General features: G+C 37.2%; 1 long non-coding RNA gene across 1 annotated transcript; it reads left to right on the forward strand.

Annotated features, from left to right (window-relative positions):
- The first annotated feature begins 5937 nt into the window (after nucleotides 1-5937).
- On the forward strand, nucleotides 5938-19630 carry LOC122449050. Its single transcript, XR_006271872.1, has 3 exons — nucleotides 5938-7300; nucleotides 14977-15023; nucleotides 19140-19630. It is a non-coding gene; the product is annotated as an uncharacterized LOC122449050 (long non-coding RNA).
- Nucleotides 19631-22711: the final 3081 nt, after the last annotated feature.

Below are 22711 nucleotides of genomic sequence, written 5' to 3' on the forward strand. Positions count from 1 at the left end.
GGGCCAGACCACTATTGACCGAGTTAAAAACTAGAATTCCTTTCTTTTCTCCAGGGCTAGCTTAAAATGTTTTGACAACATTCTGTCTCAGACCTTTATTTGGTCATCTTCCTGTAAATACCTCGTTTTTTCTAGCAGTTTTAAGTAGCAAGGCATTGCTCTCTCACTTCAAAAACTGTTGTGAAAGTGAAAGTCCCTCAGTCCTGTCTGACTCTTTGTGACCCCATGGGTTGTGATTTCCAGGCTCCTCTGTCCATGGGATTATCCAGGCAAGGATACTGGAGTGAGTTGCCATTTCCTCCAGGAGATGATCTGACCCAGGGATCGAACCGAGGTCTCCCACCTTGCAGGCAGACGCTTTACCCTCTGAGCCACCAGGGAAACCGTTTTTGCCCATGTAAATCCTATTTCATATAACTGAACTCTTAATCTGAACTTTTAACTTTTCTGATAACTGGTTTTCTGTAAAGGTACAGAATTGAGTGTGCTATTCTTCCAGATTATCTGTACCTGGAATTTGAGAGGTAGAATCAGTGACTGAAACAAACCATTATTTTACAAATATATTGGTTCCATGGCTTACTCCTGTGATTTACTGACTCCTTAAAATTCTCTTTTATTGAAGTCTGGCACACTAGTAAGTGCTCAATAGTTGGGTTGTTTGGGGTTTGGGTTTTTTTTTTTTTTTAGTGTTTTTTTGTTTTTGAAGATAGAGGTTTGTGATTTTTTGTCTTTTCTGAAATTTTTGTCATCCAGAAAAGCAGGATTACAATTTCTTTTTTTTTTACTTCGGTTGAGTTGGTACAGTAAATTCTTGGTTGTCAAAATACTCATAGCTTTGGTTCTTTGAAATATCTATATTTGTGATATGTGGAAGAGCATGATATATAACTATGATCTTAAATTACATAAAAGTGGATGCTTAGCTGTGAAAAGACAAAAATGATGTCAGTGTCCTTTGACAAGGACACATCAAACTTTAAAACCTTAGAAAACCAAAAAATAAAGTCTCTTAACAACATTTAGGCTTTAAATAAAAATTAAAAAAACCTTAGAAAAAAACATTCTTTGAAGAATATTGGTTATAATGACATACTACTGAAGACAGTCACAATTTTGCAGGTTGGTGTCTAATAGTGTATAATACTATGGATATATTACTTATGTGGATGTAACAAAACCATTTGAACCTTCACTGGGCCCATGATGCTGTGAAGAAATTCTGTGTAAGAACTCCTTTTCCACTGATTGGTTCCATCTCTCTCCAAATCCTTGTCAGCTTCTTTGCCCTGCTAGCACACAGGCACTTTTCTCATGGTTTTGCTTCCTAATTCAGGAGGGACATAAAAAGCTTTTACTTTTAGATACCATGTCAGTGAAAGTTGCTCAGTTGTGTTGGACTCTCTGTGACCCCATGGACTATACAGTCCATGAAGTTCTCCAGGCCAGAACACTGGAATGGGTAGCTGTTTCTTCTCCAGGGGATCTTCCCAACCCAGGGATTAAACCCAGGTGTCACACATTGCAGGGAAATTCTCTACCAGCTGAGCCACGACGGAAGCCCAAGAATACTGAAGTGGGTAACCTGTCCCTTCTCCGGTGGATCTTCCTGACCCAGGAATCGAACCGGGGTCTCCTGCATTGCAGGTGGATTCTTCACCAGCTGAGCTACCAGGGAAGCCCTTTAGATATCATATCTATAAGTAATCTGTATTTGTACTCTATCATCTTGTATTCCATATTCAATTCTTTTTGGCTTACGTCTTTTACTGTGGACTTATGTGAAGTGTGTGTGATTTAGAGCAGTTCTAGGTTTGCAGTAATTGAAAGGGAGGTATAGGAATTTCTCAGATGCCTTCTGTCCCAATACCAACAAAGCCTCTCCTGTCATCATCATTCATCATTCACCACAGTGGTGTATATACGTGTGTGTATACCATGAATGACGATACACTGATACATCATAACCACCCAAAGTCTATAGGTCTGTAGTTAACCATAGGGTTCATTCTAGATGTACTTTTTATGGGTTGGAATAAAAGTATAGTGACATATCTATCATTGTAATAATATTTTCACTGCCCTAAAAATTCTCTATTTATCTTCTCTACATCCACCCCTAGCAATCAGTAGTCTTTCTTTTTGTTTTCATACTTTTACCATTTCCAGAATGTCATACAATTGGAATGATACAGTATATAGACACTTAAGTTTGAGTAAAACGTGTAAGTTTCTTCCATGTCTTCGTGGATTTTTTTTTTTTAGTGCTGTATAAAACACTGTTGAACGTACCACAGTTTATCCATTCACTTACTTACTGAAGGACATCTTGGTTGCTTCCAGGCTTTGATAATTACGAGTAAAGCTGCTATAAGCATCCATGTGTAGAATTTTGCACTGACGTTTTCAGCTCCTTTGGAATAAGTATGAAGAGACATAATTGGTGGATTGTACGGTAAAAAGTTTTCTAGATGCATGCCAAACTTCCAGAGTGGCTGCCATTTAGCATTCTCACCAGCAGTGTATTTAGGTTCCTCTTGCTCTGCATCCTTGGCATTTGGTAGTATCAGTGTTCTGGACTTTGACTGTTAAGGTCTTTGGACCATTTTTAAATTGAGTGGCTCCCTTACCTGAGCAAAGATAGTGAAGGACAGGAGCCTGACATGCTCCTGGGGAGCCATGGGGTGGCAAAGAGTCGCACACACAACTTAGCAACTGAACAATAACAGCAGCTGCTTTTCCCAGTTCTCATTTAATGACTCTTCTTTTCCCTCAGGATAAAGTCTGAATGATGGAAAGTGGCATAAAGGATAGACATCAAGAGTGATACTCGGGTTTTATTTTCATAAGCGGACCCTTGCTTATCTTCCTAGTTTCCCTTTTCCCATGGTAGTCAGTTCAAACTCTAAATTCTCTCTGCCTGAACACCCTTTTCCTCTTGTCTTGGTTCATGTTCTCATCTTTACACTTAGCAAATTTTAATTTAGAGGTTATTTCCTCTTATAAATCCCTGAGCCTTCCTGACCTTCATATATATGCTTTCATTAAACCAAGTCCTCAACCATTAATGTTGCCTATGTGGACTGGACTGCAACCCCCTTGAATGCAGGTATGTGTCTTGTTCATTACATCCCCAAAACCTAAAATGCTGCTGCATGGTACTTAAAAGAGAGGCACTAAATTGCTAATTTTAATTAGATTTGCCATTAGTGGGTTAGTTAATTTTGTCAGAACAGAAGCAGTCCAGATAGACATGTGCCTTTATCTGAGCATTGTGCAACTTAAATCTGTCTGACCTGTTCTTTTGAGCAAGAATTTTTTTTTTTTTCCTTTAAAGCAGGATCTTTAGAAGGTACTTATTGATTGGCTAAAGAATAACCCTATCCAATAGTAAAGGTCTCTTGGACAAAACTGAGAAACTAATTTGTGCTTTTTTCAGGAAGATTGGAAAAATTTTTTTAGAAGTAACTTTTCCTGTAGGATGTCTATCAGAATAAAAAAATTCCCCTTTCCTACATGGTGAAAGATTAGCTCTACTTTACAGGAGAGGCTGGACTAGGGATTGCAAACTAAAATGCCTAGAAGAACCAGATACATAGTAGAAATAAGATGAGCCAATTGGAGAGTGTCAAAGTTATGGCCCTTGAGGTTTATGCATGTGTAATGTTTGATCAGGGTTGCCAGATGTCATTTTCCTAGAAAAGTGAGAAATATTTTTGAATTTGGCAAAAAGATATAAAAACTACTGTGAGCCAAACACACCTGCAGGCTAGTTCTGTGGGTCACCAGTGTGGGACTTCTTGGATGAAAGCTGGTATTTGTGGAGATCTGCTTAACAGCTGTCAATACCAAGAAACCCAGACAGTCCCAGAGTGGAAGGTTTGGCCAAGAAACACATGATCTGTCCGCGTGATGGAGTGTGATGTCAGAACAAAAATGAATTACCAATAATTGGCGACTATGACCCAGCTGCAGATTTTAGATGGGAATGAATACCGAAATTAGTGTTCAGCATCAGGATTTCAGTTCCTGGAAGGGTTTTGGGTGCAGTGCAGTACCCTAAGAGGGTTGAGAACACAAAAGTAAAACCAGAACAACCAGAGTGAATGTGTTTTGGTGAAAGAAAGCAAATCTTGAAAACAGTCATAATAAGTATATTACCTTACTGTTTGAAAGAAGTTATGCCTTTGATGCATAGTGCCTGGCACATAGTGGGCAATAAATGTTTGTTAAATTGTGTATGTTCATCTCTGATCTCGTCAAAAAAATCTCTGATCACCATCAGGATATTGACACATGCACCTCAGATCTCTTTTTTTTGTTTTTGGGTTTTTTTTTATTTTTTTATTTTTTCTTTTGTTACCTTTTTTACTCATTTTTTATTTTATCTTTTTTTTTTTTTTACCTCAGATCTCTTTGTCTCAATCAGTAAATAGTGGTGAGGTGAAAAAACACCTCCAGAAGTTCATAATTAACAGCATGTAATTTTCTACCTGATCCTTGGAAATTGATACAGAGTTCCTACTATTGCTTTTTTCAAGAGTAAATTTTTGTTTGAAGTGTTGGGTATCACTTTTCAGAAAGTCTAATGTGGTTCAAATGAAAAAGTAGTAGGGGGTTTCCTCGGTGGCCCAGTTGTTAGAACTTGGTGCTTTCACTGCCGTGGGCCTGGGTTCAATCCCTGGTCAGGGAACGAAGATCCCACAAGCTGCATGGTGTAGCCAAAAATTAAAAAGCAGTGGTTCCCTGCCCCACCCCTAGTCACAGTCCCAAGGAAAAACTACTTTTAATAGTGTTTCATTTGGATTCCCCCAAGTATACGTGAATAACATCCGTCTGCTGTTGACATAAATGTTAACATCTGTTGGTTTCTACTGATAGGTAATGATTTAGCTCTTCTCTCATGTTTGTAGTTCTGTCACTTTGTTCCACTGGTTGTTACCTCTGTAAAATATCTTTATTGCTTGTTCCATCAATTAAAAGCAGTATCTTAAACCAAAACAAAACCCAGTATCTCAATCCCTTAATAACATAAGTATATCATCATTACTCTTCCATTCTTTTTCTACCTTTCATTTTTTTTTACATGTATGCTTTTCTGTAGTGTCAAAGCTCAGATATTTGCATTTTGTTTTATAAACATGTTTTGTGTATAGATTGATTTTAAAATTGGAAATAGATTTCTTGTGACTGTAAGTATTACTCAGAAGGCCAAGAGGTGTAAATTACGTTTCCTTTCCAGTAAAGTTTTTTGTTTTACCTGGAGTCAGTCAATCTCTCCCTGTGTGTGTGTCTCTCTCTCACTTTGTCTACTTTATTATATCTGTTGGTTATTAGCTTTTGAGGACAGTGTCAACCTTTGGGATTCCCCCCTGCTGTTTTTTTCTTGTGTGCCTTTTCTAAGAAAAATCCATCATGTAGTATTTTAAAAGTTTGCTTGCAAATCCTGGATGCCTTCTGAAAGATGTCTTCATATTAGAATTGAGAATTCCCAGCCTCCTCTCATGTGACAAGTGCTGTAAAGCCATGTTAACCTCTTTGTTTTGACAGGAAAACTGTAAGCCCACAACAGTAAGATTATGTCAGAAAAAGTAGTTTGCAATGTCTTGTGTATATATATCTAGGACATCAAAAGCATTTAGTTGACAAGTATAATCCATTGGGAAAATGGGCAAAGGGTATCAACCGACACTTCACAAAGAAGAAGACTGGAATGATCAATAAATATGAAAAGATGACTCAGCTTCACTAGTAGTCATAAAAATTCAAGTTAAAATAATAGAATATCATTTCAAAAGCCTGTATCAGTTTGGCAGAAGTTAGGGTCTGATGGGCTTCACAGGTGGTGCAATGGAAAGAATCCACCTGCCAATGCAGGAGATGGAAGAGACGCAGGTTTGGTCCCTGAGTTGGGAAGATCCCCAGACATAGCAAATGGCAACCTACTCCAGTATACTTGCCTGGAAAATTCCACGGACAGAGGAGCCTGGCGGGCTGCAGAGAGTAGGATGTGACTGAGCACACATACAAGGTCTGATGATAAAAATGTTGACAAAGATGTGGAACAGCATCTCATGAACTGCAAATGAGAGTGTGTTTCATTAGTATACATATTCTGGTGTTGTAATAAAAATCCAACTATAACATGGTTTAATTAAGTGAGTTTTTCCTCTCATAAGAGTCCCAAGTATAGGGCTGATAAGAGTATTTGTAACACAGGCTCTTTTCTGTCAACTTTAGTAGGTACCTTTATTCTTTGGTTTCATGATAGCTACTCCAGTGTGGCCGTCATGTCCATATACCAGTTAATAAGGGGGAAGGTCTGTTTCATCTTTTTAAAGACGTGGCCCAACTTCTATTTTACATGTTATTGGCCAGGACTTTGGCCCATGGCCACAGATAGTTACAAGAAATGATAAGTGATATCTATTCTCGTCAGCTATGTATACATCTAAAATTTGGAGGATCTGTTATTAAAGAAAGAATAGAATATTTTGGACCTCTACAGATGTTGCCACAGAGAAACTAGTTCAGTTACTTGGGAAAGCAATTTGGCAAAATTATCAGTAAAGTTGTACATATTCCTAGATCTACCACTTGCACTTCTAAATCTGTGTCGTATGGAAAGCAGATGTATACACAAGGAGATGCACAGAAATACTGTGGTATTATTTGTAACTGAAAAACTTGAAGCAACTGTATGTTCATCAATAGAGGAACAAATCATTCAAATATAGGTAAATACAAAAAAAAGTACAGTTAAAATGAACTGTCAACATGGATAAATATAGTGTGATAAGAGGAAGTTGTATAAACATATACACAATATTATGGAAAATAATGTTGGAAACATGTAACACTATAATATTTTTTCATATAGATACGTGTAACAAGGATAGAGACCTGCATGGGAATGGTCAATACCCAAAATAGGGTAGAAATTACCTCATGTTGGGGGTGGGGGTAAACAGTGCTTCAACTGTTATCTGTTGTATTTTATTTCTTAAAAATCTGCAGCAAATACAGCAGAATTCTAAAGCTAGGTGGTGAATATATATGTTTGTAATATTTTGTAAGAAAATAGCACGTTTTCATAGAGCTCACAGTCCAGTGGGAAAAACAATGTTTTCAGCAATGTAAAATGTGGTATAATAGTGTGGTATGCAAAGGGCTGTAAAAATAAAAGTGGATTATTTCTTAACTCAGCCTGGCAGTGGTTGTTGAAGAGAGAAGACTTGTTTGGAAGTGATGCCTGAGCCTTGAAGGATGTTGCACAGACAGTAGATGGAGTGGGAGAAAGGTAATCCATTGCAGAGAGGACAGCATATAATGGCTACAGTTTGCATGGCAGACATTTATCTCATGTCTAAATGAAAAAAAGAAAATTGATCTAAGCAATTCACAGCTCTCTGTCTTTTAGGTAATCCAACCATCATCTACCATGAAAAGTGAATTCAGAAGTTATAAAATTTCAGAGGTGGAGCTTTCCAAAACTCTTACAGACAGCATTCAATAAACATCAACCAAAAATTAACTCTTAAAATACAGGATCCTATGGAAATTTAGCCTATAGTATCACATCTAAGAGTAAAGGATACAGGCCTCACAAAGTTCTTATCCAGCCTGTTTTTGCAAGAGTAAGCAGTGTTTAAGTGTAGCTGATCTGCATAACTAGAGATGTCAGTTTGGCCTGCCAGTGCAGCTTCTGGCTATGTTTCCTAATTAGAATACCGGTAGACCCCCCAGAGACTGCATTCTTGATTAGCACCTGGATTATAGCTTAACCTAAATAATACATTTAACCACATTGCAAATACTGAAATATTTTAAAGTAAATTACACTTTTTTCTTGACTTCATCTGGCCATCCTTAATTTTTTAAAGTATAAGATGCCAAAAACACCAATAATGTGTATTTGTATTTCAATACTCAAGTACTTCCTTGAGGATTTCATTATGGTAAAGTTAGAGAATTGGGTAAAGAATATTTGGTACTTGTCTCATTATTATTATTATATCTTCTGGGTTTTTTTTTTTTAATCAATCATTAAAAATGTGACTGGAAAAAAAATGTGACAGTTTTTGCTGGGAAGTGTTCTTTCTTTTTTTATGTCTTTTTCTGTTTTTTTTTTGTTTTTTTTCCCCCTCTTTGGAAAGTGTTCTTTCTTAAGAAACATAAGAGTCTTATTCTGGGATTCATACTCAGTGGCTGAAAACCTAGGTAATAATTTTTTACCTTAGTTATTATTGCAAGTAGTGAAGCTTTGCTCTGATACTTAAGATATTTTTCAAATTTAGAATTTTGTTTTCAGTGTACATACTTATTATCAAAAGCAGTTCACAATTTGGAAATGAAATATACTATGTACATATGATTTTTGTATTGTAATATGCCTCATCAAGTTGGTGATAAAGATACTTCTGTAATAGATACTGTGTATCATCTTATATAAATTTCATCAAACTAATTATACTTTTAGATAAAAATTAGTACAAATTCTAGACCAATGTTGTCTTGACCAAGAACCTTCAGGCTTCTTGTATTACTGAAAAAAAATTTTTTTTTTTATGATCTCTGTGTTAGGGATAGAGACAGAATTCTGATTTTCATTAAAAAATGTTTATGAGCCCCTTTGCACAGTTAAAAGCTAAATTTGAGTTGTTTTGCTTTCACCTAAAAAAAACTTAGAAAAGGTGGGTAGGAAGTAGTCAAAAGGGATACAAATATTAAGAGTTTTGATATCTACAAAATGAAATCTTTGTTAGGGAATTTACTTGAATATTTATCCATATTGCCATTATTCTGCTCTTGTTTTTCCTGACCCTCTTCACATATGATCTCCTTGGATTGCTTCTCTGATCCAACCTTAGTGTTTTCTCTCTTCAATAAGGAACTATTAAGAAAACACTCCAGTGCTGGGAAAGCTCTAGTCCTAGGAAACCCAAGGCACCTGAATGGGTTCTTCCCAGCTCCCTGCCGGGAAAGGGAGACACATTTGGCTTGTCTTTTAGTTTAAGCTTAGCAAGGTAAGAAGTTTTACATTTGGAATCAGAACTGCTGTATCTGATTTGAAGATTGGAATTTTTTTATTATCCTGCTTAAAAGTACTGTCTTTGAAGACCCATAAGATATAGAATTAGAAGGCACCTTAAAGATCATTTTACAGAGGTGTAGAGAGATGAACTGCTTGAAGCAGCTATTTCAAGTATGTGTAGGATGGGGCAAATTAGAACCTGTAGCCCACCCAAATTAGTAGCAAGTGTTGTTGGTTTTTTTTTAAATTATTCATTTATTTTGGCTGTGCTGGGTCGTCTTTGTGGCACTCGAGCTTAGTTGCCTCTTAGCATGTGGGATCTTAGCTTCCCAACCAGGGATCTATCGCACCTGCGTCCCCTGCATGGGGAGGCAGATCCTAACCACTGGACCACCAGGGAAGTCCCTGCAAGTGCTTCTTAGTTCTTTAAAAATATATTTTAGGCTACCATTTCTTTAATATGACTTTTTTTTCTTGCTGACTTTTTTTTTTTAGAGACCAAGTTTCATAAAATTTTTACTTAAAAAAAAATGTTTTACAAAATACTGTTCTTTCAATCAAGGAAACTTTCTGTTGGGTACATGGAGCTTTCTACCATAGAGATTATAGAATAACAGTCAGTCAAACGGGGACAGATTTTTTAAATAGCCACCTAGCTGCAAAACCTACAAGAAGTAGATTTTTTTTTTTAAGTGGCTTTAAAAAGGTAAAGCAAGTAATATAATTGTTGAATCTATTTGCAATTTTAAAAGTTTCTTTAAAATGGTCCATATGGTGTGCACAATATCGCAGCTGGAGCAAAACTGCCAGTATTTAGTTTGAAACACAAAAACAACACATATGAACAGCATTCTTTGAAAAATAATTCAAAATGCTGCCACTGTATGACACGTTTTGCTGACTTTTAAACATACATATGTTTCTCATTTTGTGGTCTTGTTTATTTAAAATTCTTTCAGAAGTGAAGGAGAGGGTTCCCGTGATGGTATTGACATTTTTCATCTTTATATTGGTAATTTGTAATGCAAATTTCTAAAACTTTTTTGTCATCACAAAGCCTCTTTTCATTCTAGATGTTTTCCTTAAAATTTTGTGCATTTGAATTTTATGAAGAGTTTCCTGCCTTCCTGAAAATGAACCAATTTATTATACTTCACACACCTTCAGATTTTTCATTAATTAAACTTTGTATGCCACTAAATGACATCTAGAAATTTCATTTTTCCTCTCCAACTTAAATAGTGCTGTACTTTTTTTTTTTGGAAAGAATTTTTTAAATACACTTATCTACGTACCATACAACTTACCTATAAAAATTGTACAATTCAATAGCTGTAGCATACTCAGAATTGTGCAAACATTGCCACAACCTAATTTTTTAAATTGTGGTAAAATATTGTTTAGTCGTTAAGTCGTGTCTGACTCTTTTGCAACCCCATGGACTGTAGCCCACCAGACTCTTCTGTCCATGGGATTTACCTGGGCAGAATACCAGAGCTGGTTGCCATTTCCTTCTCCTGAAAGTGCTGTACTTTGAATTTAAGATTTGTGAAGGGAACAAGATAGAATTTTTTAAATTTACATCAGCCTAATAATGTATTTGCCTTAATTTTATTGCTAATAAACTACATCAAAATGTGAAAGAAAAAGAAGTGATGCAGAAACTTAAATTTTATTGAAATAAGTTTGATTGTTCCAGTTTGCTCCTAGGACGTCTTTATAATCTTTGACTCTCTGGGGCTGAGACAGGCACTCCTCTATATTCTCATAGAACTTAACAGTACTTCTGAGTGCGAATAATAATAATTTGCTTCAAGATTGTTCTGAAGATTAAATGGAATAGTTTATGTGAAGTGTTTAAAACTGTTCCTAGATCAATAAAGTTTAGCTGTTTTTATTAGTGGTGTTTTGATTATGTATAACCTATCATTCATTGAGCAGTTGTATATTTATTGAAGACCTACTCTGCTATATGTGGGAAATATAGTTGTAAAATATGGTTAGCTTTAAGTCAGAGGCTTAATGTAGTTTTTAAAGTTTTTCTTTTTAGAACTAATATGACATTTAAAAAAGAATTCATTATTTGTAACCAAAATTGCATACAGTGTGGTATTCATATTTGAATGCTGGATATGGTCAACTCCAAAATGAGGTCCAATTTTTTTATTTAACTTTTTCAACATAACAGCTGACACATACAAAAAATGTGTGAAATGTTTTTATTGTATTTTTGCTTTTGTTTTAATTTTATTGTACATCTACTTATATCTAAACAACACATTGAGTTTTGTTTCTAAGCTTTATAAAATTGGAATCATGGAAATTATGCTAAATCATACTAAGATTCATCCATGCTGTTTTGTGTATCTGCATTACTTTCATATCCATTTTTGTCTGACATACCAGAATTTATTTATTCATTTTCATTCTGATGGCCATTTAGGAGTCCAGTCTTTCTCCTTTACAAATAGTGTTGCTGTGAACATTATAACCTGTGTCTCCTGGTACATATGTATGAAGAGTATTAATAGTGTTTCAATTATGTATAACCTATTATTCATTGAGAAATTATATATTTATTGAATAATTGCTGGGTAATAGGATATTCAGAGATAAACTTCATAAGACAATGTCACATTTTCCAAAGTCAGTGAATTGATTTATTCTTCACCAGTGACATATGAGTTCCCATTGATTCATTTCCTTTCTAACACTGAAGGTTCTCACACTTTTTCATTTTTTTGCCAATAAGTGTGAATAAAATGATATCCCAATATGGTCTTATTTTTCATTTTTTAACTAACTTAATTCTCCCTGCTTTTATTTCTCAAATGTAAATAACTATATTTGTTCTGATTACAAAATTCAAGAAATATTATGTGCCAAATATGCTTCAAGGTCCTAGAGGGAGATACAGCATTGAAATAGAAAAGACAAGCCCCTCCCCTCATGGAGCTTCCATTCTAGTGTGAGAGATTAACAATATTCAAAGAAAAAATAACAAGATAATTGAAATTTCAGACACTGATAAAGTGCCATGAACACAAAAAGACAGTAAAATAATAGTGGTTTGTGGGGATGGGACTCCTGTGGATTGATTGATCAAGGAAGAGCTTCCTGAGGAAATAATTCATGTGTGAGCTATATCTAATGAGAGAGACAGCCCTGTAGACATGAGAAGTCGACATGTGAAGGACTTAAACATGTGAAGAAGATAGGTTAATAGTGTTTCAGGTGGTGGAAGGAGCAAGTCCTAAGGTCATGTGATGGGGAATTCTGGTATAATTTAAAGGATAAGAAGGGAAAAGAACTTAACACTACCGGGAGACAACACGTTAATATTTTTGATGCATATTTCTTCGTATATTTTTTTTAGTTGAAGTATGGTTGATTTACAATATTGTGTTAGTTTCAGGACTATACAGCTTAGTGATTCAGTAATTTTTTTCTATAATTATATTCCATTGTAGATCAGTACAAGATATCAAAATGTAATTTCCTATGCTATACAGTAAATCCTTGATGCTTTCTCTGTATCTCTTTTTTGTGTTTTTAAATAGCATATATTTCTTGGTTCATCAAGGATAAAATTTATTGGTTCACTCTATTAAATGTAAGAAGATGACCACAATTGTATTTCTTATCTTCTTCCTACTTAGCTTTAAGAGTTCAAATAGTAACTGTTAGTCCTTTCATATCACAAATTCCAAATCAAAAGCACATTCTCTTGTTTCATGAGTTGGTTGGCTGGATGATGTGTTCAGGTATGTTTTTCAGAAATGTATAGCTGGTGTATTTCTTGACTTTCTGCATATTTGAGAACATTTTTCTGTTGCCTTCAAACATGACCAACAATTAGTCTGGATAAAGAATTCTCATCAATATTCTCTAAGTTTTGAACCTACTGACATGATGTACCCAAGAAGAAAACTAAAACCAGCTTTTCCCCTACACCTCTCCATTATAGATCATTTAAATTGACTTTTATCTGTACTTACATGATTTATTTCTAATCTTTAAAGTTCACTACCTTAACCAGGATCTATGTTCCTGTTTGTCTTTTTCCCCCCCGTGATATACTAACACAAAAGGAAGTTAGAATTATCAGAGTTCCTGTCCAATCCTTGGAGAGCTTTTTTTTCTTCTGTTTTTTGGCTTTGCATCATGCAGGCTCTGACCATGGATTGAACCTGCACCCCCTGCAGTGGAAGCACAGGTGTCTTAGCCCCCTGGATCACCAGTGAAGTCCCCTTGGAGCACACTTTAAAAAAAAAAAAATTATTTATTTGGCTGCACCAGGTCTTTAGTTGCAGCATGTGGGATTTAATTCCCTTACCAAGGACTGAACCCAGGTCCCCTGCATTGGGAGCTTGGAGTCTTAGCCTCTGCACCACCAGGAAAGTAACCCCTTGGAGCACTTTTTAGCTAGATTGAAGAGGTAGATCTTGGTCCTAAGATTCAACAGTAGGAAAGTGGAAAGTTTTCTGCCATTAGTAGGGTCTGCTAACTTCCTGGAGTGCTATGAGAAGTATTGAGAATTATTTTGAGTCTAGCTAGTTTTATTGGGAGAGTACTGTGATTAAGTCAGACGTGACTGAGCGACTGAACTGAACTGAACTGTGACTGATTAGGGCGAGTATTCAGTTCAGTTCAGTCGCTCAGTCATGTCCGACTCTTTGCGATCCTATGGACTGCAGTACGCCAGGCCTCCCAATCACCAGTTCCTGGAGCTTGCTCAAACTCATGTCCATCGAATCAGTGATGCCATCCAACCATTTCATCCTCTGTCGTCCCCTTCTCTTCCTGCCTTCAATCTTTCCCGGCATCGGGGTCTTTCCAATGAGTCTGTTCTTTCCATCAGATGGCGAAAGTATTGGAGTTTCAGTCCTTCCAATGAATATTCAGGACTGATTTTCTTTAGGATTGACTGGTTTGATCTCCTTGCAATCCAAAGGACTCTCAAGAGTCTTCTCCAACACTGCAGTTCAAAAGGATCAATTCTTTGGCGCTCAGCTTGCTTTCTGGTCCAACTCTCACATCCATACATGACTAGTGGAAAAACCATAACTTTGACCAGACGGACGTCTGAAAAGAGGGAGAGTATAGTAATATCTAATATGCCAGGTAACTGACCTCCCTGCTGTCTCTGAGAGCTATCTTAGATCATCCTCAGAGAAAATTAGGAACATTGTTGGAGATCAATGAGAGCTCTTTAAATCCAGTGATGCAGCAGAAACCCCAAGAGTGCTGAGTCCATACTCCAGAGAGCTGGTGCTGCTCTCATTATTTTACTTAGCTCAGAAGCTGTAAATAACCTCCTGTGGCCTACAGCATGATGTCCAAACCCCTCCTTAGCCTATGATGGCCTTCATGCTCCTTCATGCTGTTTGATATATCCTATGGTACAGTTACCCCAAACTAAGTTTTATTCCCTGTACACTTGTATAATCTTTTCTTGGCATTTGTCTACTTTGCCATGGTGTATGAAATGCACTTAAAGAATTAGAATGTTAAAGTTGAAAGAAATATTGAGTATCCTATCAATGACTCCCAATCCTGGGCATACATCACAATCACTTGGAAAGTTTTTAAGAATACATATTTTCAAGTCTTATCCCTAGAGTTTTTTACTTCAAGAGGTCTGGGGAACAGGTTTGCATGTGTATTTTTATATTTCAAATTTTATTTCTGTATATTATGCCTTAGTCTTTGCTCACATGTATGTTTGTAATAGAGCAATTATGTAATAATTTTTACAATTTGCTGTTTGTAACATTTTTCTGTGCTGCTGCACTATCCACAATTTTTGTCAGAAAGGCTGCATAATAATTTTAGGCTATTTATCTGTTTCTTGACAAGTTGTTTCCTAGATTTTACTTTTATAAATGACTCTACTGTGTGACTATCTTCCTGCATATAGCATGTGTATTTTTTTTTTTAAGGAGCCAAACTGGACATTTTATATAAGAATAACATGAAGCCTAGAGAGGTAAGTGGCTCGCTTCTTGTTACACAGTTAAGAAAAGGAGTAAACTTGAACCTGATTTTCCAATTCCCAATGCAACATGCCTTCCACCACCCATGCTTTTTACATCTTATCCTTCATAGCCTTTTTCTGTACAGCCAGATTCTATCCATCTGATAAAAATTTGTGTAAATATAACTTGCTTCACAAAGCCATTCCTTACTCAACCACTTGGAAGAAATGTCCTCTTGAATGTCCTTTATTATCTAGAGTTCCTTTTTCCTTTTTCACTTTTGACCTTGTATGATGATAATGCTTTTTGTGTGTTGGCTGCCTTACCATAGGCAATATGCATACTGGTTAGGATTTTGGGCTCTGGAACAAATTGGAGTTCTAGCTATAGCACTAGATCCTAGCTCTGTGAACTTGGGCAAGTTACTCAACCTCTAAGCCTGAGTTTTCTCAGCTTTAAAATGGGATGAAGTGAAATACTAAATGTGAAACACCTTGTATAATATCTGGCACACAGCACACAATTTATTTGAATTTTTTGTTAATATTATTGCTTTTATTAGCAATTCATGGGACTTCCCTGGCAGTCCAGTAGTTAATATTCCATATTTCCACTGAAGAGTGCACAGGTTCAATTCCTGGCTGGGAAACTAAGATCCCAGGTTTGAGATCCATAATATGAGCTCCATAAATATTTGATGAATAAACAATAAAATTAATATTTAAGGTATGTGACTTCCCTGAATACTTAATGTAAGAGGCCCTGGGTAAATGTTTAATATGATACTGCTGGTACCCTTCCCAGCAATAATTCAAACTCACTGGCAGCCATCCTGACTAGGTAGTACCTTGTCCATAGTGCTTCACCACTCAGAACTCAGCACCTTGGGATTATGTAACAAACTGAGCATTTCTCATCCCGACACAACCTTTGTGAGGCCAACTCATTAAAATTTTAGTTTTTGAAATTGGTGGAAAGAAACTTAAAAGTTGAGATTACTGTATATGGATTTTTGTAGTTTAGTGATCAATCTCTCAGTTCTTCTTGACTAAGAAATTTGGATCTGAAGTAGATTTTTTTGTGTGCTGTTTTTTTTAAAAAGTTAATAGTACCATTGAGTCTAGGGTACATTATTTTATTTATTTTTTAATTAATTAATTTATTTTTGGCTGTGCTGGTTCTTCATTGCTTTGCTTGGGCTTTTTTCTTCTTGCAATGAGCGGGGCTACTCTTTGTTGCAGTGCTTGAGTTTCTCATTGCAGTGGTTTCTCTTAATGTGGGGCACAGGCTGTAGGCGCTTAGGTTTCAGCAGTTGCAGCTCTTGGGCTCTAGAGTGTGGTATCAGTAGTTGTGGCACATGGGTTTAGTTGCTCTGGGGCATGTGGAATCTTCCCGGACCAGGGCTTGAACCTGTGTCCCCTGCATTGGCCAGCGGATTCTTATACTCACTGCACCAGCAGGGAAGTCCTGGGGTACGTTATTTTATTTCATTTTATTTGTTTTTGGGGTACGTTATTTTAAAGTTTTACTCTTTTAAGGTAATTGACAGCTAGGAGAAAATGGAATAAACTTGTCTTTAATAATACCCTGAAGGACTTCACTGACTGTCCAGTGGTTAAGACTCTGCATTTCACTTAGGGGGCACAGGTTCAATCCCAGGTCAGGGAACTAAGATCTCACAAGTCGTGTGGCACAGCCCCCTCCCCCCCCCACAAAAAACCCTTGAATTTATATTAATATCTCATTTTAAATGCAAATTGCTTCATTCTTGAGGAGTTAGGTTTCTATGGTTTGCTGTTTGTGAATTAATATTCACTTATAATACTAAAAGTAAAGCTAGAACAAAGCACTAGCATATTTAAAGTTTAGTTTCATGTGTCTTCATCCATGTTGGTGATAGGGTCTAATGCTCTGAACATATGGATTTACACATATAGGTCCTTGACCTGGTTTCCTTATCTCCACTGCTGGGGCCTCTTAGAGTCAACCACAAACTCATGCTAAACCTCAGGCTTTTGGGACTGACTTCCTCTCGGCCCTCGTTCTGTTGCAATCATTCTGACTTTAGTTTTAGTATCTGAGCACGTCTTATTTCCACCTTCTCTGCCATACTCCAGTTTTCAGAACTGACCCTCTTTCTTGGCCTGCCTGACACCAAGTTCACAGAGGCCCGCTTTGCTCTCACCACTGCTGTGAGCCTGCTGCCCATGATGCTTCCTCACCTGCTGCCAGTCTTTCATGTGATTCTTAATGAGCTGCCAAACCGCCCCAGTTTCCATGTATATCAGAGGACAGAGCAGACCAGAGACACATAGGTGAAACAAACCAAACTGATGTTTGTGCACCCACTGCCCCACGTAGGACTGCCTCCACTGCTCTGTGCAGGGGAACAGCTTCCATTTCATCTCTGATGAGACATTTATACCAACGACTGGATCATGCATCTTTTCTCACAAGTTCATTAGATGTGACTAAGTATTTGTTTCACTTCTTCCCTTCTGGTTCCAGTAGACCTTTTTAGGATGCTGGCAAACAACCGGTTGAAATGGGAAACCTTTTCCAGTTTCCATGATCAGAATTTGGCACTTTCTCCTCTTTGCCTCTGTAACTCCAGTTTTTACTTGCCTCTGTTATAGTAAATTTATAGTAAAGAGAGTAAATGTTTAAAAAAATTGTTAAACCTTGATTTTTTTCTGACTACAAAATGCATTCTCATTTTTTAAAAATGTATAAATAATTACTTCTGATTGGGGTATTGCAAAGAGTTCATGCATACAATTCTGCCTTGAACACTTAATGGTTAAGATAAAAGCAGATATATTTATGTGACTAAAAATGGAAGAGAAAGCCCTCATAGTGAGTAGGGACTCAGGCTCTGGGTCTAGAACCAGGGTCACCAAGAGCATGACCTCTACTGGTAAAACAGATCTCTTTGAGAGCTCCATGATCAAGACAGAAGATCTAGGAATATTGATTGAAGCCAGGGCCTGGGATAGGTGTCAGCTTATGAAAGCAGGCTGGTAATACTGTTGACTTCCTGCCTGGGACTGTTAGTTTGTTAAAAAAACAGAACAAAACTAGGCCGGATGAGAGTAAATGAGAAAAAGCATGGCTTTGGGGATTTTTAAAACCAAAAACAGCTAAGTAGTTTCTTGGCTCAGTAACTGGATCTGTGATTTAAGACTATCAAAGTAGGCTCAAAACACTATTTAAGACCTAGTTCTTGATTGGAGACTCTGGAGGAGCCTTCAGGAACAGTTAGAGTGGGATAAGAAAAGAAAAGGGAGAGATTTTAAAAATAAGCAGACAGGTCAGCTCTCCCTGCCTAACAGGAAGTTGGCCCACTGTACTGGCAGTGACCTCCTCTCTCCACTCTGATAAACTTTATTCTTGTCTCAAAAAAAATAAAGCAGACAAAAATTTTAAGTAGAACCTTTCACTGAAAGTTATTGAGAAACTTATGACTAAAGACTTCTCAGAAAGTGCTTTATACAAGCTGAAAACAATTTTTAGGACAGTATGATATATGTTTCAAGAGATAAGTGAAAGAATAACATCTGTTTAAAAAGAAAACTATTCAGCAAAACAGGCAGCCATAAAGTAAATTCTTATTAAAAAGAACATACCAGGGATTTTGGATATAGAAAGCATGATCATTGAGATAAAACAGAAACTCTAACATAGACATGTTGAAAAAGAGAATCAGTGAACTGGGAGATAGAAAAGAATTTTCCTAGACTGCAGCAGAGTGGATTGATAAGAATTAGGCATGTTAGAGGATTAACTGAAAGACCCCAGCATGTATCTAATGGCAGTTCCAGAACAGGGTTTCAGAGTCTCAGTACCTTTGCCATTTTGGGCCAAATAATTGTTTGTTGTGGGAAACTGTCCTGTGCATTACAGGATGTTCAGCAGCATCCCTGGCTGTTTCCTCCTAGATGCTAGTAGGACAACCCCCTCCCCCCAAAGTTGTGACAACCAGAAGTGTCTCCAGAAACTGCCAAATCATACCTGGTGGAGAACCACTATTCTAGAGGAGTAGATTTGGAGGATGGCAGGCAAGTAATATTTGAGAAAGCAATCACTGAACTTTTTCTAGAATTCAAAACAAATGCATTACTTTTCAGATTAGGTGTGTATCCTGAGGACCAGGCAGGATAAAAGACAAATCCATCACCAGGCACATCATCATTGTGAAGCGGTGGGACTTCCAGATAAAGACAGCAAGAGAGAAGACCCTGTCTACAAAGGGCCGCCAGTTTTGCTGTCAGCTGACTTCTCATCAGCAATAGTAGAGGACAGGAAACAATGTCTCAAATGCTGAGGGCATATATGTCTACATAGAACTTTATCCACAGCTAAACTAACATTCAAAAATGAATGCAAATTATAAACATTTTTAGACATGACTTAGTACAAAATCTCACATAAAAATGATTAAAAGATACATTTCTGCAAGAGAAGACATGAAAGTCAAGTCATGTAAGCAAAGTAGTTTCTGTAGTAGGAGAGAAGGCAGCTAAAAAAATAATCTGAACACAGTGATTTAACAAGACAGTACCTTTAAATCAACTATTGACTGTAGACACTGTTTTGTGATAAGTTGAAATAAACATTTAAACAAAGAAAATTTAAACCAACAGTTTCCAAATGTGTTGCTGTTGTTGTTCAGTCGCTGAGTCACGTCCGACTCTCTGTGACCCTATGAACTGCAGCACGCCAGGCTTCCCTGTCCTTCACTATCTCCCTGAGTTTGCTCAAACTGATGTCCATTGAGTCAGTGATGACATCCAACCATCTCCTCCTCTGTCATCCCCTTCTCCTCTTGCCCTTGATCTTTCCCAGCACCAGGGTCTTTTCCAATGACTCGGCTCTTCACAGCAGGTGGCCAAAGTACTGGAGCTTCAGCTTCAGCATCAGTCCTTCTAATGAATACCCAGGACTGATCTCCTTTAGGATGGACTGGTTGGATCTTCTTGCAGTCCAAGGGACTCTCAAGAGTCTTCTCCAACACCACAGTTCAAAAGCATCAATTCTTCGGCGCTCAGCTTTCTTTCAGGTCATCTCTCATACCTGTACATGACCACTGGAAAAACCATAGCTTTGACTATTAGGATCCTTTTATACTCTTAAAAATTATTGCAGGCCCAAAGAGCTTTGTGTGTGTGTGTTGTATCAATATTTACCATATTAGAAATTAGAACTAATATTTTAAAATTATGATTTAATTTACAAATAGTAGGCCTGCTATTTTGGAATTTTTTATGAAAAATATTTCCTAAGACAGAAATTTAACGAGTGGCATTATTTGTACATTTTTGCTGATGTCTTTAATGTTTGGCTTAGATGACAATTGGATTCTCATACACAAATTATGTATTCATCTTCTTATTATTATAGATGAAACACATTATTCATAAATTCTTATTTCTGAATTGAAATACCTGAGGAAAATTTAGTTTCATACAGACATGTAGTTGGAGAAGGGACTATATTAATAGCCTTTCTGCTTGAAAGCTTAAATTCATTTCATTGCAGCAAGTACTGATTTGTTTTCCTTGAAGTGACAAGTTCATTTTATTTTCAAGGAAATGACAGTCACACACCAATGTCTGTAGAACCATGGGTTATCTGAGTCTTTCAAGTAAAAATGATGTTCTGTGGAAAAAGTGGTTTGTTAAACAATCACACGAGTGCTTCTCCAAGAGAAAACCACTGTACTTCTGTGTGCAGTGAAAGTACTTTATGCATATTTCCTATATAATCACCCAGATTTTTGAAGAGACGTATTCATGGGTCAAAATTTAATAAAATCCACTTTTACTGCCTCGTCATGGGCACTCTGAACCGTAACTGGCTTTTTTTCCCTTTTTTCTTTTTCTGTGAGTTTATGACAATGAAGAATACGATGACTTCTGGGACAGTTGGGTACCACTGCCTTGATTCATGCTACGGCGACAGCTGTTTCACCCGTCATTGCTTTTGTATCATTCGTGCCAATGTCAACAGAGTGGGAAAAAGCAACATCTTAGTGATATTATAAAATAGCTTTAACCTTGCAGATTCTTGAATGGGTCTTGGGAAGCACACTTAGAGAACTCCTGCCTTAAGAATGAGAGAGGACCTGTTTAATAAGAACCTTTTCATGTCTAGGAGGAAGCATAGCTGAAGAACATTCAGAGTAAAGGTTAAGTGTGTCCTTTAAAAATAAAGAAGAATTATTGAAAGAAAAAGAAGATATCTATAATTTCCAAACAAGCACAGCTGTGAAAGGGAATATTTATTGTTAGTTAGTCGCTAAGTCATGGCTGACTCTTTTGTGGCCCCGTGGACTGTAGCCCACCAGGCTCCTCTGTCCATGGGATTTCCCATTAAGAATACTGAAGTATATTGCCATTGCGTTCTCCAGGGGATCTTCCCAACCCAGGGATCAAACCTGCGTCTCCTGCATTGGCAGGCAAATTCTTTACCACTGAGCCACCTGGGGAGCCCCCAAAGAGAATATAGAAGTCTATCAATTTAATAGAAGGCAGGAAAAGAGAAAGAATTAGAAAGAAGGGTAACAGGGGCTTCCCAAGTGGCTCAGTGGTAAAGAATCTGCCTGCCGATGCAGGAGACACCAGAGATGTGGGTTTGATCCCTGGGTAGGGAATACCCCCTGGAGGAGGAAATGGCAACCCACTCCGGTATTTTTGCCTAGAAAATCCCATGGACAGAGGAGCCTGATGTGCTACAGTTAATGGGGTCGCAAAGACTCTGCATGACTGAGCGCACACGCAGAATCTCATCTTTTTATAGCAGTTACATATCTATTTGTTACATATCTATTTCCATAGAGTTGCTGGGAGGATTAAATGGAGTAATATAGAGATAGTACTTTTTACCTTCTGCTGATCTGCAGGCTACAATCTAATGTCACGGAATTGCTATTTTGGCTTTCTGCTAAGGATCCTAAGGAGGTGGTTTGAAAAGGGAGATTTATAGATACTAGGTGAAACAAAAAACCCAGGTGTATGAGAAGTCGTGTGTAAGATCTCTCTCTTTTAATCTGATTTAAGTTTTTTTTTTTCTTCTGTTTTTTTTATTCTGTGCGACCCCATAGACAGCAGCCCACCAGGCTCCGCTGTCCCTGGGATTCTCCAGGCAAGAACACTGGAGTGGGTTGCCATTTCCTTCTCCATTAATCTGATTTAAGTTTTGAGCAAAGAGAAACTGTGAGATATCAGGGAAAACTGTTACTCTTCACTCATAAATAAATTTACTTTATATATTACATAGTGGAATGCTACCACCTTGTACCAGAAACAATTTCTACTAGGAAGATCCATTCTGACAGTACAAGGTTCTTATTTAAAATATGGACAGATTATCTGTATTGTTGAAGTAGCCAACTGAGAAGAGAAATATCCTAAAAATATAGCTTGTGATTTACCAACTTAATGCAGACTGCTTATTGGTCTAGTAACCATGCAGCTCTGTCAAGACTTTGCACATAATATGTCAGAATCAGCAACATTAGATGCAGTGTGGACTAATGCAGTGAACCTGGGCTAGAAGTCCAAAGAACTGGAAGCAAGTCCTGATGTTATCTGAAACCAAGGCATCTGTTATATTGATCTTGTTACGGTGGCAAAGCAGTGGTAAGATATGGACTGATCAGAAGCATTGTGCAGGATGAAACCTTGTAACTGTATCAGTG

The sequence above is a fragment of the Cervus canadensis genome, chromosome 1 (assembly GCF_019320065.1).
Source record: "Cervus canadensis isolate Bull #8, Minnesota chromosome 1, ASM1932006v1, whole genome shotgun sequence".
Taxonomy (NCBI): Eukaryota; Metazoa; Chordata; class Mammalia; order Artiodactyla; family Cervidae; genus Cervus; species Cervus canadensis.